The sequence below is a fragment of the Dioscorea cayenensis genome, chromosome 10, assembly GCF_009730915.1.
Source record: "Dioscorea cayenensis subsp. rotundata cultivar TDr96_F1 chromosome 10, TDr96_F1_v2_PseudoChromosome.rev07_lg8_w22 25.fasta, whole genome shotgun sequence".
Lineage (NCBI taxonomy): Eukaryota > Viridiplantae > Streptophyta > Magnoliopsida > Dioscoreales > Dioscoreaceae > Dioscorea > Dioscorea cayenensis.
In genome coordinates, this window is record NC_052480.1 from 17,414,765 (window position 1) to 17,424,817 (window position 10,053).

The 10,053-nt window shown below is 42.9% G+C and overlaps 1 non-coding gene across 1 annotated transcript; it reads right to left on the reverse strand.

Annotated features, from left to right (window-relative positions):
• Positions 1–1,363: 1,363 nt before the first annotated feature.
• On the reverse strand, positions 1,364–1,469 carry LOC120271380. Its single transcript, XR_005539991.1, has one exon. It is a non-coding gene; the product is annotated as a small nucleolar RNA R71 (small nucleolar RNA).
• Between the last annotated feature and the right edge of the window lie 8,584 nt (positions 1,470–10,053).

A 10,053-nucleotide genomic window follows, 5' to 3' on the forward strand; every position in this document is an offset into this window, starting at 1 on the left:
CTAGATTGGAGAGGGTTGAGAGGGGTGAGTCGAGAGGTCGCAGAGTGTGATCTATCCCATCTCCATAGTAGAGTGAATGAGCTAAGGGATGACCCTCACTCCGGGGCTTAGTCTGCAGTGCAACCTGGAGTGAAGCGTTAAAGTGTTTTTAGCACCTAGGGGTTAATTGTGGCTGGGGATCTTCCACCTGGACCAAAGGGTCTGGTCTATACATAGGAATAGGGTTTATCACTTGGAATCCCTAGAGTTCATTTGCAAATTCTGCATGGGAAAAGTCGAGGTTGAGAGGTTATTCAATGTCTCCTCCAGGACATGTATAGAGTTAGGCATGGTTGACCTTAGGTTTGGGATCATGTAATTAAGGATTTTCACAACTCATTATTGTATCAATTAGGAAGTATAATAGAGGTTTCTTGCACTTGAAACGATTGTCCTAGGCTGGCTAATATCCTGGTAACCCATTTATCGTCGATTGCCTCCCATATCTTTTACTTGTGCCTCCTTTATCTTTTTCTTATTTTTCATTTGCATTGAGTTTGTTTTCACATCACTTTCAACATATTTTCATTCTAATTAAATAGCAATCTTGGTAGTTCTAAGCACTATTCCCTATTGATTTGACTGCCCTCTCACCGAGGTATTATTACTCGACACCCATGAACTTCGTGTTTATACGCATATTCGTATACTGTCAAGTTTTTGGCGCCGTTGCCGGGGAGTAGGTGTTTAGAGATACTTTGCACTTTGTTTTCTTAGATAATCATTTATTCATTCTATTTCATATTTTCTTATTCTATCATTATTCGATTTCTATTTCTTTTCTTTTTTTCGGTAAAGCATGCAGTTATGACCCAGGGGAACCACTCCATATTGATTGAAGGAGATCCCGAGGTTGAACGATAATCGATAAGAAAAAGGAAAGAACCTATCAAGAACAGTCTAATCTTGCCGATTTGGAAGTAGAAGAATCTAAAAACATGGCGAATGTAATGAGCAGAATGACATTATCCAATTATGCCATACCTTCGAGATTGGGGACACAATCGAGCATTGTGCGTCCCCGATTATAGCTCGTAACTTGAAATAAGCCGACGCTCATCCACATATTACAAACAGAATCCACATGCTTTAATGGTTTTCGCTGATGAGGATCCGAATACCATATAGAGAACTTTCTGGAGGTGTGTGATATGCTGAAGATTAATGGGGTAACGGATGATGCCATCAAGTTGAGAACCTTCCCATTTTCCTTTAAATTGAGAGCGAAGCAGTGGCTACAGTCATTACCTAGAACATCAATTACACATGGGAAGAGATGGTAGAAGCTTTTCTTGGATGTTATTTCCCCCCCTAAAAATCTACAAAGCTTAGGAATGAGATCTCATCCTTTGTACAGTTGGAATTGGAGTCCCTATTTAAGATGTGGGAAAGGTTCAAGGAGCTCCTAAGAAAGTGCTACAACACGGATTCCTGGAGTGGATGATTGTTCTGACCTTTTACAATGGTCTGAATCCGAGTACAAGGCAACTCTTGGATGCGGTAGAAGGAGGTACCTTAGGTAGCAAGACCCTCGGTGAGGCCCGTCAATTAAATGAAGAAATGGGGTTAAACAACTACTAATGGAATGCCATTGAGAAGAAAAACGTGGCAGGTTTCCATGAGATAGATGCAGTGACTTCGTTGGTGGCTCAAGTGGAATCATTGAGCAAGAAGTTACATCTTCTAACTTCGAATAGAGTAGCGGCCGTGATTATTTGCAATGGGTGTGGTGGAGGACATGCTCCCTCCGATTGTCCGATATCTATTAGTAATGCATCTTCAATTGAAAATGTCAATTTTGTTACTAATGGCATGAGGAATCAAGGAAATCTATACAACAATACCTACAATCCATGTTTTAAGAGTCATCCCAATTTCTTGTGTAGCAACCAAGGTCCACAAAAGGCCATGGGGCCACTGGGTTTCCATCAACAACAGCAAACCCCAAACATGGAAAATAGAGTTTCAGGTTTGGAGACCCAAATGAACGATTTGGAGAAGGCCTTAACTAGGTTTGTGCAATCATCTGATACAAGGTTCCAATCAGTTGAGGCTACACTTCACAACCATACCGACTCTTTGCATAATCTTGAAAATCAAGTGGGGGAGATTGCGAAGTCTCTATCAGAAAGGCCACATGGAAGCTTACCGAGTAATACCGAGACCAACCCTAGAGAGCATGTGAAGGCGATCATTTTGAGAAGTGGTTGTGAGGTTGAGGGCAAGTTTCTGAGTGAGAAGCCAAATGAACATGCACCCGAGGTTAAAAGAGGTTGAGAAGGGAGCAAGAAGAGAATGAGGTGGCACCCCACCTTTGAAGCCAAGAATCCCTTTATCCCTCTAGATTGAAGAATGTCCAAGGGGATAAACAAGACTAGAAGTTCTGAGTTTGTTCAAACAACTCCAAATTAATATTCCTTTTTGTTGGAGGCATTGACCCAAATGCCTAAGTATGCAAAAATTCTTGAAAGACTTGTTGGCAAACAAAAGGAAGTTAGAGGAGAGTCCTTTAGTGATTTTAGATGCATCTTGCTCAGCGGTTTTACAAATGAACATGCCGAATAAGAAGAAAGACCAGGGAAGCTTCATCATTCCGTGTAATATTGACAAACTAGGTGAAGAAATGGCATTGGCGGACTCAAGGGCCAGTATCAACGTCATGCCAAACACCTTCTTTCAAAAGCTAGGCATGGGCGAGCCTAGGTCTACTCGGATAACTTTGCAATTGGTGGATCGAATGATGAGACATCTGAGGGGTATCATCGAAGATGTGCTTGTCAAGGTGGACAAGTATATATTTCCTGTAGACTTCATAGTGCTAGACATCGATGAGGATGCAGATGTACCCTTGATACTTGGGAGGCCGTTTTTGCGGACTTCCAAGGTATTGATTGACATGGACGGAGGAGAGCTAACTTTGAGGGTTGGAAATGATAAGCTCATATACCGCCTTGCTGAAGCCATGCGGCATTCTCTTGATTTTGATGATACTTTGTATTTTCTAGACGCTACTGATGAGATTATTGATGAATACATGCAGGAAATGTTCAGTCCAGATCTATACGAAGGCTTGTTCGACTAATAGGAGGACAATGAAGAAGTAATGATGCTTGGTTCGATTGTAGAAGTACCATCTACCCCGGGGATCTTGAAGAAGGTGCTCCGGAAAGTGAAGAGGGCTAGGAGACGCCACCGGAAATGCACCAAGGCTGTTGGAGATGTGCGTGAACCGAACAAACTGGGTGAATCATTGCTAGGCGGTCCCAAGCCTGACAATTCACCCTCTACCCTTAAGAGATTTTGCTCATCATGTTTCCAAGCCAAGGGTAAGAGGCCAACTTTCATCTATGAGCCCCCGTGAGGTAACACATGGTAGGTCAAGCTAAGTGACGTTAAACAAGCGCTTCTTGGGAGGCAACCCAAGTGTTTAATATTTTCTTAATTTGGTAGTTTAGTGTTGCTTGAATAAATTGTTTAGTGTTGGTGTCTTGATGTTTTATATTTCTCCTGTGATTTTATCGTGGGTTTTCAAGTTCATCGTGTGTTTTCATGTGAATTTGGCAAAGTTTTGGTCGTTTGAGCTATTTCTCATGCTTTTCACTGGTAAAAATTGCATATTGGGGCAGGCTCTGAGTGTGTAAACATGTTCAGAAATTTTCTGCAGAGGCTACAGAAAACACAGGGGCGTGTGGAATTAACACACGCCCGTTGTTTTGTATTGCGAGCTCATCTAGAGAAGGCACAGGGCCGTGTACTCGCCCCTGTGAACGCCCATGTAATTCTCGCACGCTCGTGGGTAATTTCTGCACGGGCATGTGAATTCCTGCAGAGATTGGCAGATTTTCCCGAAAGCACACATGGGCATGGACTCGCTCCTGTGGGCGACCTTGTGAAAATCGCACGGGCCTGGGTAATTTCCGCACGCTCGTGCGAATCTCTGCAGAAGAGCTCTCTTCATCCCTAGAAGTCACAGGGGTGTGCGCTTGCCACTGTGAGTTGGGCTTGTGAATGCCCACGCCAGTGCTGATTTTCAACATGTTCGTGCAGAACACTTAGCAATTTTTCTCGAATGTCCACAGCAGCCACAGGGACGTATGGCTACCCCTGTGGGGGCATGGGCATTTCTCACAAGCCCGTGTATTTGCGTTCAGAGGCAGTGAGTGTTTTCCCGAGAGCACACATGAGCATGCACCTGCCCATGTGAGGTTTTCGTGTGGAGGTACACGGGCATGTGTAATTTTTACACGACCGTGTAGATGTATAGAACTCCAAGAGGCGTGAGTCCTTTTAAAAGGATTATCGTTTCTCTTCACCCTAATATCTGCAGTTGCCTAAGAGCACTCGTACATTGTTTCCCGACCTCATATCGCCAATTTGGAAGGATTTTGCTTGGTTTTCCGGTCGTTTTCAAAGCTTTCTCATCTCAACTTGACAGTAAGCCCTATCTTTGATTTCCTTCGCAAATTCATGATTTTCATCGATGAAACTAGTTAATAATGCTTCATTTCATCAATTAGAATGATTATTTATATTTATAACGAAGTAAAAATGTTGTAATGGTGCATTTGTGGAGTTTGAAGCATGGTCGTGCGTTTGTTCACGGCCCGTGGATCCACACGGGTGTGTGGAAATTCTGCATGACCGTGTGGATTTCTACAACTATGGTTACTTAACTAGTTTGATCAATTCTCTTTCAATTTTTGCAGTCTATGGCACCAAGGTCAAAGAAGCAAGCTGATAAGCGTCTGCGAGAGTCGTCTCCTTAGTACTAGAGCATGAGATTCACTATCCCCGAGCACCAGGCTCGTTTTGAGCATCTGTCGAGACTTCAGTTCAGACAGACTCAATTCTTGGACACGAGTATATTAAGAGATTTGTAGCAGGGGGATGAGTTCGCTGTTGAGATCGAGGATCTCGTTTCAGTTGGTGGTTGGAGACAGTTATTGTCAAATAGAGAGCCAGCCATCTGGGAGCTTTCACTGGAGGTTCTGTCGACATTTGGGTTCACTAGATCTTATGCGAGATTCGACAACCTCGACGTAGTTCAGTTCAAAGCACTTGGACGTCACTATAGTGTAAGTATCACTCATTTTTTAGTTCTGCTTGGCTTGTACGAGGAGGCATTTACAGACACTGAGGAGTACTCTCAGTTAACGACAGATTATCCTGGAGCTCTGACCCCACAAAGAGCTTACAGAGCATTATGTGGTCAGGGCCAGTATGAACTGGCGGTGTCCAAGGCCACGTGCCTTTCCCGACCTGCATACCGATATCTACGTGCCATCATGAGTAGGTCGGTAAATGGCCATGGTGATAGCACTCGCGTTCTAAGCGGGTAGGAGCTTCTGTACTTATATTCGATGATGCAGCGCGCACCGATCCATCTAGGTCACATCATCACTGAGTACATTCGACATCAGGGCCAGTATGCCAAATTGGGAGCGATCTTCTTGGGTCCATATATTATGAGATTAGCTCTAGGTATGGGTCTCTTTGGCACGATTCGCAGGGCCAAGAGGATGAGTATACCTGCGCCCCTGTGCCTGGAGACGATGAGATTGATGGGCATGGTCTGTAGGGTTCAGACGGGGGTTTATGCTCTGGTTCTACCGGTCCCAGAGATAGCCGAGGAGGAGGGAGATGATGCCGAGGCTTCCCAGCCTATCCTCGAGCCTCAGTCAGCACCTATGGAGACCGAGACACCTCCGGTGACAGAGGACCCACCCCCCGTGTGCATGTTTTCACCATCTCAAGCCTAGGATCGCTTTGATAGGCTTAAGAGCGCCGTGGGGGTGATATGGACAGAGGTAGTAGAGGCCCAAGCAGAGATTGCCGATATTAGGGCTGCTGATAAGTGCTTGTGTGATATGAATGCGAAGCGTTCATTCCTTATGTTGAGCATTACTTTCCTCAGTTTTCTACATTAATATGTGTGTTTTTATGTTACTTTCGTGCATGTAGGGTTGTGAAACCAATTATGAAGGAAAGAAGCCAATGTGGATCACAATGCACCGATTTTGGACGAAATCTTGCTAAAGTTCAAACACGAAGATATAAGTCGGGTGCGAGATGCTAGAGTGTGTGCCAACCTCCCCGTATTTGAGTTTACACAACCATTTGGAGGGGCACAAGGGCAGTCACACTCAAGCATTCTGACTTATGCACATAGAACAAGATCTCCATCATCTTATCCGTCATTGAAGAAGCAAAGCGATCCATGGAATAAACGTGTGCCCGTTTATGTTACCTCGATGAAAAGTGGATTCGAGAGTATTTTTGGCATAGTACTGTAGTAGGTACTTTAAATAATCACTGTAGGAAGAAGGTATTGGCCAAGGTTTTGGAGAAGTTCTATGGCTCCGACATCGTGATTCCATTAGGAAGAAGGTTGGTAGGGGAGCTTCGATCGAGGCGTATCCTATACCGGATGAAGGAATCTTTGGACGACGAGTAGAGGACTCTCCAAAAGACCATCGACATGACCATCGAGGGGGTTTCTTTATGGATTCATTGCTTTTACATTCGATTTCTTTGATTGTATTGAGCTCCATGGATAGCTAAACCCCTAGTGGGTACTTGGATGATTGTGAACCCTAGGATGTATTCGTTTCATTGAACTTCTTTATTATGCTTTCAATAAATTGATGTTTATTGTGAGTTCCAACCTTGAATGCTTGATTGTATGAACATTTCCCCTAGAGTGACATTAGGGTTGAGAGTTCTTGTTGGTAACCTTGTGAGTGAGTGACACACCATGAGTGTTAGACAAAACTAGGTTAGAGAGGGTTGAGAGGGTGAATCGAGAGGTACAGGAGCGTCTCCTTTCCCCTCCAACGTGATAGATTCTACCTCTGTTCCTCGAGTTCTTTGCGGCCATAATAGAGTGAGTGGTCTAAGGGATGAACCTCCGCTGGGGCCTAGTTGCGCGTGCAATGGAGTGAAGCGTTGAGAGAATCTTAGTATCTAGGGCTTAATTGTGGCTAGGGACCTTCCGCCTGGACCAAAGGGTTAGGTCTATATTTAGGAAGAGATTTATCACTTGGAATCCTTAGAGCTCATTGCAACTCTATGCGAGTGCGAGGTGTTGAGATTGTTCGATTTCTCCTCCGGGACATGTATAGAGTTAGGCATAGTTGACCTTAGATTTGGGACTATGTATGTAAGGATTTCCACGACTCACCATTGCATTGATTAGGAAGCATAATAGATAGTTCTTGCACTTGAAGCGATCATCCTAGGTGAAGCATTATCCGAGTACCCCATCCTTTATTGATTGCCTTACCCTCTTCTTACTTTTGCTCTTTCAGTTGTTGTTTTTATTGTTGAGAATTGAATCAATTTCACACTTATCACTATTGATATTCCACATAGCTAATAATCAAATTAAGTATTTTCACTCCCTACTCCCTGTGGATTCGACCCCGCTCACCCGGGATTATTACTTCGACAAGCCCGTGCACTTGCGGGATATAAGCAAGGGGAACTTGTCAGCTGCGCAGGCTGCATAGTATACAGAGTTCATGGCACGTTTCGACACATTACAGGAGATCTTAGAGCGAGACTTCGGCTCGTCATTTGTCCTGCGGCCGAGCACTCCTCAGGCCCCCTCGATTTCTCCGGCACCTCCATCCCCTATTCCTGCACCAGATGACCCACCATGTACTTCATCACTAGTAGCAGCAGTAGAGGATCCAGAGCGTGACATCGACACTTGATTTTATTTCCTCATGTTTTACTTCCGCATTTTATTTTGGACTTGTATACTCAGAAAAGACTTTCCTTACGAGTTTATTTTCATTTTGTATCTCGAGTTATATTCATTGTCTTATCTTTTATATACTCGAGTTATTTTTGTTTTTATTGAGCTTCACTGAACCCCCTTGTGTAGGCGTGCAGATGGTCTTGTCATCATGGGAATTGAGACTTTGTCATGGGCACGGCCAAGGTGTTTCGGCACTTCGCTGTATAAGCTTCATAACCATTGGAACAACACTCACAAGGACTTAGCTCCATCAAATGCAATACTAGGAGTCAAGGGATTATTGTTCTGATTGCTTCTCCCACATTTGAATTTAATTGATTTACATTATCAATGAGCTTACATGTGTACATTGGGGACAATGTACAACTTAAGTGTAGGGGGAGTTTCATAGTACACGCATCTCTTTTACAATAGTTTCGATTAATATACATGCTCACATAGCCAATGGCCATTCACCTTAGTTGCATTGATTGTATTCTTGAGTTTAGTTGAATTTTTAACATTGAATGTTTTCATGCTCGAGTTTTTGCTTGAATTTCTAGGAATTTTTGCCCGATTGACACTTGTTGCAGTACTCACTCTTTGAACTCTTTTGGAAACTCATGTTTGATGTATAAGGGACTGGTTATAGTTGTTTCTTGTGTTAATTCTAAAAAAAGGAAAAATAAAAAGAAAAAACAAAATAGATTTGTTGTTTAGTTGTGCTTGTTGGGTGGAAAGAGCTACCACCTATGATGTACGAAGCTACTCTCATAAGTCAGATACTAGTTATGCCCTAATGAGAGAATGAGCTATCTCATGGGATGTATGAAAGCTAACACCCTGGTAGAAAGAGCTACCATCTCGGAAGTGTGAAAGCCACGTTAGAGGCCGCTTTGGAAAGGACTACCTTAGAGGATGTGTGAAGCTACTACCCTTTTTTAATTTTTGTTACCTTTTGTAGATAAATAAGTCCCTTATAATTAGAACTTTGAGGATATACTTTGGGTTGACTTGAGTGAGTTCATACACTTACACGATTATGGGTTTGTTGTCCTTTTTGGTTCAAGTTTTTAGCTAGAGCATTGATTTTTCGTATTTAGTGTTGAAATTTCCCTTAATTTTAGAATGCTCTCTTTGTATGCTTTGGTGAACCTAAGGCCAAGCACTTCTAATATTTCCTTCATCTATGCTTTAATGTTTTAATTTTTGCTTGAGGACAAGCAAAAGCTTAAGTGTGGAGGAGTTTGATAAGTGCTTGTGCGATAAGAATACGAAGTGTTCTTTTCTTATGTTGAGCATTACTTTTCTCAGGTTTTAATGCTTATATGTGTGTATTTATGTTACTTTCATACAGGTAGGGTTGGGAGACCGAAAATAAGAGAAAGAATCCAATGTGGGTCGTAATGTACTAATTTGGAGAAAATCTTGATAAGGTTCAAACGCGAAGACATAGATCGGGTTCGAAATGCGGGAATGTGTGCCAACCTCCTCATATTCGAGTTAGCACAACTATTTGGAGGGGACAAGGGCAGTCACATTCAAGCATTCCAACTTGTGTATATAGAACAAGATCTACACCAACATGTCCGTTATTGAAGAAACAAAGCGATCCATGAGGTAAACATGTGCCCGTTTGCGTTACATCGATGAAAGCATAGATTCTGTAGTATTTCAGGCTGGTAGTGTAGTAGGGTATTGTTGCAAAAATTGTAGCAAGAATACTGTACCAGCACTGTTCACAGCCAACCAAGAAAATAGAAAAATAGAGAATCCACATGAGTGTGTGGAAATTCCACACGTCCATGTGAAAAATCCACAGGGGCGCTCACACGAGCTTATGGATTCCCAATTCCAGCCCTTTAAAAGCCGATTTCAGCCCCGATTTTAGTATTCTTTTCTCCATCTGTTCCCCTATCTTTTCTTCAACCTTTTCCCATCTTTGGAGGCGCCCATGGCTAGGGTTTGGAGAGGCTTTGACAAGTCTTTGGAGAGTTTGATGGCCTTTGACACCACGTTTCCTTCGGAAGGGAGCTATTGTGGGAGCTTTAATCGGCACCGATACGGTGAGGTGTGCTCTAGGTTTGATGAGGGGACCTTTGAAGAAAACGTGGCCGATCTACAAGACTTTCGACATGAACACAAGGGGGTTTTCATTTATGGATTGCATATCTTTAATTTTGATTTCATTATCTATTGTATTTTGATCCATGGAGAGCTAAACCCTTAATGGGTACTTGGGTATTTGTGAACCCTAGGATGTATTCATTTCA